Source organism: Cricetulus griseus, chromosome 2, assembly GCF_003668045.3.
Source record: "Cricetulus griseus strain 17A/GY chromosome 2, alternate assembly CriGri-PICRH-1.0, whole genome shotgun sequence".
Taxonomy (NCBI): Eukaryota; Metazoa; Chordata; class Mammalia; order Rodentia; family Cricetidae; genus Cricetulus; species Cricetulus griseus.
In genome coordinates, this window is record NC_048595.1 from 339,946,214 (window position 1) to 339,953,219 (window position 7,006).

Consider the following 7,006-nt stretch of genomic DNA (forward strand, 5'->3'; position numbering starts at 1 on the left):
TGTACTAATTGAGATGAAGTCCACTCATAAGTGTAAGAAAAAAAATCTCAAACAACATTGACTTAAGCAATCATTTTCCTTTAAGTTGAAGTTCAGATACTGATTTTTAAGATGTTCCCGTGCATACAGGACTTTAAAGGATTCTCACCAGACATTTTTCCATCATCTTCTATTGTCACTTTCAGAGTAACAAGAGTTAGAGTGACGTGCAGTGTTGTTGTTTGTTTTACTTTTCATTCTTAAATAAAAAAAGCAACTAATGGGGTCTTTTGGGAAGTCATGGCGTAGCTCAACAGTGAAACTGTGGTCTGCGTGATCTGTTTGGAGAAACCCAAATACCGCTGCCTGGCTTGCCGCGTGCCCTACTTCTCTGTCACTTGTTTCCAGAAGCACAAAGAGCAGTGCAACCCGGAAACCCGTCCTGTTGAGAACAGAAGAACAGTGGCTCCGGTGGGTGAATATAGGGTCTGAGGAAAACAAAGATGATGACTCCTCTATAGCTGACTTCCTCAACAGTGATGAGGAAGAAGACAGAGTGTCTCTGCAGAATTTAAAGAGTTTAGGTGAATCTGCAACTTTAAGAAGTTTACTGCTCAACCCACACCTGAGCAGCTGATGGTTAACCTTGATCAGGGTGACAACAAAGCAAAGCTGATGAATGCCTGCATGCAGGAGCCTTTGTTTGTGGAATTTGCAGACTGCTGTTTAAGAATCGTGGAACCATCCCAGAAAAGGGATTCTTGAAACTGGATGTGCTCTTTGCTCAAGCTGCCCACTGCTCCTCCTAGGAGGAGGTTCTTTGCAAGGCTACTCTACAACATGTAGGTCTTCTTTATCACTTGGCTTGCTTCAGACAGGTGCAGAGCCTATATGAAGAAGAAACCTGGAGTGATGCCTCAGCTCTTCCAAAGGACCAATCTTCAGCACCCACATGACTGCCAACAATTGTAATTACAGTTCCAGGGGATCTGATACCCTTTTCTGGCCCCTGAAGGTACTGTAAGCATGTGGTCCACGGCCATAAGCAAAACTCACATATAAAAAAATAAAAAGGAAAAGGCTATTTATTTATATTTACATGGTGGTTTTAAATTTATTTCCAGTACAGTTTAGAGTTATATCATAAATAACCAAGTTTATCCATTTGAATTAAAGACTGATACTGTTACTAAATAAATTTAAGATATTGTTCTTGGTGACATTAAATAAATCAGTTTATTAAATAAAAAAAAAAGCAACTAATATGTTGAGGTAGGGACTAAAGTTAGAGCCTCTCTGTGGTCCCTATTTGTAAAACTAAATGACTCTACTACTGCACATTCAACTTTGTAAAACTAAATGACTCTACTACTGCACTGTTTTCAATGCAGTAAGCCTTGCAAATGAAAATCAAGTTAACTAGGCAATCTGAAATAGAGACTCCAAAATAATGAATAACAAATGGCAAAAGACCAAGGGGTACAACAGTCCAGTTTGGTTCACATGTCTTCATTTGGGAAATTCTGTTTCTATTCACTTTAGAAAAACATTAGACTCACACATTAGAAAACAAACCTTAAGCTTCCAGAAATTACTTTCATATTCTTAAACTTGGGATCATAGCCTGGTTTCTAGAGTTTTAATAACTGCAGTATGGTAGGGCCTCATTCTACTGTAAACACATCTTTAAGACCATCTCCACATTGATAGAGATCTAGGCTAAATTATACTGGGTTATATGGTACAAGAATTTCTAGATAGTTGTGTTACTTGTTTATGCATACTAATCTTATATTAAACTTGCTGCTACTATATTGAATGACAACATGCTAGTTTCAGTTCTCATTTTTAAGAAAGAAAAATGTTTTCTGTTTCAGTTACCCTGAGTTTATTTACATGAGGTGATTTGTAAACACCTTCCAAACTATGCTCATAGACTTGATTACTTAAGAAAGAACTGCTCAGATGAGAGGAAAACAAACTCTTTCACATCTCTGAATATATGCCTTCTCATTTTAAATTTGTGAGTGGTTACTCTTTTTACTGAAATTATTTGTGGATCACTTAGAAAACATGGGTATTGCTGGGCAGTGATGGCACACACCTTTAATCCCAGCACACAGGAGACAGAGTCAGGCAGACCTCTTTGAGTTTGAGGCCAGCCTGGTCTACAGGCTCCAAAGTTACGGGGAAACCCTGTCTCAAAAAACCAAAGAACAAAAAAGAAAGAAAATCAAAGGTAACATAGTTATTTGCAAAGAGTTGAATGGGATTTAGGCTTTAGAATATTGACTTACCAAATAAAATTAACAGACACTTGGTGATACGATGTTTACATTTTTTATAAATTTATTTTATGTAAATTAGAAACAAGCCTGCTTCACATGTCAATCCCAGCTCCCTCTCCCTTCCCTCCTCCTCCATCCCCCATTAATCCCCCACTCCATTCCCCATCTGCTCCCCAGGGAGGGTGATGCCTGCCCTGGGGGATCCCCAAAGTCTGTCATATTAGGGGGCCAGGGCCTAGGTCCTCCCCATGTGTCCAGGCTGAAAAAGCATGCCTCCATGTGTAATGGGCTCTCAAAGTCCACTCGTCAGCCAGAGATAAATACTGATCTACTACCAGAGGCTTCACAGATTGCTGAAGCCTCCTCACTGACACCCACATTCAGAGGATCTGGATCACTCCCATACTGGCCTCTCAGCCCTCAGTCTAGGGTCAATGAGCTCCCCCTTGTTCAGGTCAGCTGTTTCTATGGGTTTCACCAGCCTGGTCTTGACCCCTTTGCTCATCACTACTCCCTCTCTGAAACTGGGTTCCAGGAGTTCAGTTCAGTGTTTAGCTGTGGGTGTCTGCCTCTGCTTCCATCAGCCACTGGATGAAGGCTCTAGGATAACCATTAAAGTTAGACTTGGTCATTCTGTGTTAAAGAACAATTTCTTCCTGTGAATACTACACCCACAAGCACAGAAACAGCTCCTCTCATTAGAGATGTCTCTGGAGGAGGAAACAGGATGGTTGTGAGATAGATACCAAACAGGACTATGTAACAAGACTCTCAATCAAATCGTCTGTTATCATCATTATCCTCACCACCATCAAATAATTATTCTCCCTGTTTCCCAGAAGAAAATCCATAATCATCTGAACTGACCACAGAGAAAGTTGTTGGTCTGTTTTGTAATCCATTCTAACAAGACTACAATATTTTAATTAATAAAAAGAAAAGAATAAGAACTGCATGCAGAATGGTATAAAGAAAAGAAGACATCCAAGAAAATCAACTAATTGTTTCTATATAAATTCAATTTTGTAAGAAATACAGAGAAAACAATGACTAAAAATATATATAACTCTCTGGAGAATCGCCCCTCACCTACAAAATGAAGAATGAAATCTCAAAGTATTCTATATGAGCAAAAATCTAACTGGAGTATCTGAGGCTATTTAAATGTGTACTCTCTGTTCTCAAAGAGCATGTCAGGATAAATAAATACACAAAAAAATGGTTTAGAGCCAAATTTGGTCTACATTTACCTTAAATTACAATTTATATCTTAATACCAGTTTTGGGAAAATAACCTCTTGAGCCAAAAGAGTCTATGCCCACGGCATTCAGACTGTTACATTTTTTGGAAAGGGATGAGGATGGTTTTTATTTTCTTTTATATTATTCTAAGATTAATTTTGTAATGCAAATTGTCTTCTAAAAAGCCAACTGTATCCCTAGAATTATTTTAATATACTCAGGTGTGATACTTAAGATTTGTCCAGACACCTCACTAGGTTACTGTTTCCCATCTCCACATTTTGGTTTTGATCACCTTATGAATTTATTAAAAAAAAAAAACAGAGGGAGTATCTACCTTGAGCCATCCTGTTTAGCCAAATGTTGATAAGTAGATTAATACAGTCCAGCAAATGTCCATATTAAGTTTGTGTTTACAGAGGGTACTTCCACTCTGAATTTCTAGAGTGTGATTTCCTTCTATCTAATGACTGTAGTACCTCTAAGCCCTTTGGAATTATTTCCTAGTCCTCAAAATGTGGACAAAAACAGAAGGAAGAAAATAAATTCACACATAGACAAACTTTATGGCCCTGTCATTTAAAAGACAGGCATTCTTCCCTCCATATTCCACAAGGCCACACCTAATCAGCTACAAGGGGAAGTGGGACTTAAGTCTAGGAGTTCATCTGGAAAGAAAAACAAAGCATTTAGGTAGAATCTGACTGGATATATCAAAAGTGTAGAATAGGTTCTTTCTCAAACATACATATTTAACAAACTTACATAAAATAATTTCGATTCCCAGCATGTAGATGTCAGAGTAAAATTCAAGAAGGAAAAACTGTCCCACCAGCAATTATACTATGTGATTTGGGCTGTTAGGGATGTCTCCTGTTCTTGCTCACATCTTTTTGTACTTACTGCACTCAGAATATGAAAGATGTATTTCATAAAAGGACATCTGGCTCTCCTTAATATCTAAATTATCAAATTTTTATGCATCTATGTCAGACCCTTGGGTGTTTACTTTGAAACAGGTTCAAGTAAAGTTCACTTTGATAGGAAGCCATAGTGCCTTCATGCATTAATTAGCATATTCTAATCTTGAAAGCACTAAATGAATCATCACTTCAGCTTATTAGTCCTTTCAGGACCAGCCTTGCCACTGTCTTGGCTGAATTTTTTTTTAATATCTGAGGCTCATTGTTTCCAGCTGTGACACTGCAGTAATCCTATGGGTAGGTATAGTGGGTCTTTATAATTCTGTAACGTCTGACAAACTCCAATACTTCTGAAGCTTTCCAGTGACTCCAGAGGATAGAAGAGCAGAGAAATAAAATGAACACCAGGAAACTGGTGTTCAAAACCTCAGGCTCATACCTAGAACAGAAGCAGTGTTCCAATGTTGAGCAATCTGACTAATTTGAGAGAGTCAGTTACAGTTTTTCTCCCAGTAGATCCAAAGGTCTGTTTTCCAAAATTAAGTGTGTACACACTGATATATGTAAATGAAGTTCATTTTGGTCTAAATAATAAAATCCTAGAGTCATATATAGAGAAAAATGCTGAGATCAGAGAGAAGAAGGAGCAAGCAAAGGCTACCTTTACCTCATTAGTTTCTCACCAGAAAAGAAAGCAAGTTCCTGTTTTCTCTTGCCTATATCCTCTCTCCACCCAGCCATCTCACTTCCTGTCTCTGCCAAGCCATCTTGCCTCCTGCCTATCTGTACAGACCTCCAGACCTCTATAATTAGCTAATGCAAGCTCTTTCCTCTGATCTTCAGACAAGTTTTATTTATACAAGCAAGGTATGGCCACAAACATATAAGGTCAGCCACTAGCTACAAGAGATCAAAATATCAGAGTTGCTATACATGTATTAGATATTTTTTGTCATTGAGACAAAATAGCTAACAACATCATAGTGAGGGATGGGTTTATTTTGGCTCACTGATTGAGGTTTCAGTCCATCACTGAAGGGAAGGCATGGCAGCAGGAGAAGGAGGTAGCTGATCACATTACATCTATGGTCAGAGGGAGATGAATACTGCTGCTCAGTTCACTTTCTCTCTTGCTTTGTTTCTTTTTATTTAGTCTAAGCCTCCATCCCATGAAATGATGTTGCCTACATTTAGAGTGGGTTTTGCCATATCAATTAAGCTAATGTAGAACCTCCCCCACAGACAGGATCAGAGGTTTGTCTCCTGGGGTGGTTCTAGTTCCTGTCAAGTTGAAGGATGAATTAAATTATGTTCCATTAACATTTAATATAACAGTTGCTGCAGTTAAATTCATGCAGTACCTTGTGAACAAAGGGAAGAAGTTACTCTGAAATAAAAGAGAAAGTTCTGTCCCTGGAGGAGAATCCAGGTAGGTGGATTAGAGAGTCAGCATGAGCAATTATAATTAATGTGAGTTAACAAATGTGGTAACATGTCATTAAGGTAGTCCTCTGAGATGGTGGCACATACTTGTAACCCCAGCACTCAGAAGGCTGAGGCAGAAAACCTAAATTTTAAAATTCTGCCTAAGCTATATAGAGTTTGTTTTCAAAAAACAATAAAATATTCTAAGAAACTGGAATTGAACATAAACTTATATAAATAAACATGTCATCAACAACAAAATGAGAGAACTGACTTCCCATATAGTCTTTGTGTGGCTACCAGGAGGAAACGAAGAGTAATGACCTAATCAGCTACATAGCAAGTGCTTGAGGGAAGAAAAGCAAAAGCTTATTTTCATTCCTATACAACAAAGAAGATGTATATTTGAATCATTGAAGGAAGATGTAATTGCTTTTTTTTAAAATCTATGCTATGAAAAGAGCATTTTGCAAACAAATTGGAAAATTCTCATTACTGAATGACTTAGACACAGAATGCAATTACAGTGCACAATGTTTGAAAAGCAAGCAAACAAAAAAATGATTTACTATAATGATTAATTGCATTTCAACTTGATTGGCTTATTTCATGTGCAGAAAAATGGTAAAATATTATTTCTATGTGTATCTGAGAGTATATTTTGCAAAGTTATCATTTGAGACAGTTATCATTTGAGATTTATTAAATATTCCTCACCTATTTGGGCAGGTATTACCCAATCCACTGAAGGCAGAGGCAAAGAACTAAAGAAGTGATTCGTCATCTTAATCTCTCTCCTTCCCTCTCTCTCTCTCTCTCTCTCTCTCTCTCTCTCTCTCTCTCTCTCTCCCATGCCCTCCCTTTCCTCCCTCCCTCCTTCCTCACTCACTCATACACTCACTCATTCGTTTCACACCCCCTCCTCTTTCCCTTTGATCTGAAACTCTCATGTCTACCTCAGACCACAGAACATCAAGTTCTTTGATGGACTGAGTATATTACCAGAGTTCCTGGTTCTCCAGCTTATTCATAGCAAAAATGTGAGACTTGATGACCATAATCAATAAGGCAATTCCCATAATGAATAATGTATTCTCTGTCCTCTAACCAATTGTGAGTTCCTGCACTAAATACCATCTACTTCACAAA

At 38.0% G+C, this 7,006-nt stretch overlaps 1 pseudogene; it reads left to right on the forward strand.

Annotated features, from left to right (window-relative positions):
• The first annotated feature begins 279 nt into the window (after window positions 1-279).
• On the forward strand, window positions 280-768 carry LOC100772737 (annotated as a pseudogene).
• The last annotated feature ends 6,238 nt before the right edge of the window (window positions 769-7,006 follow it).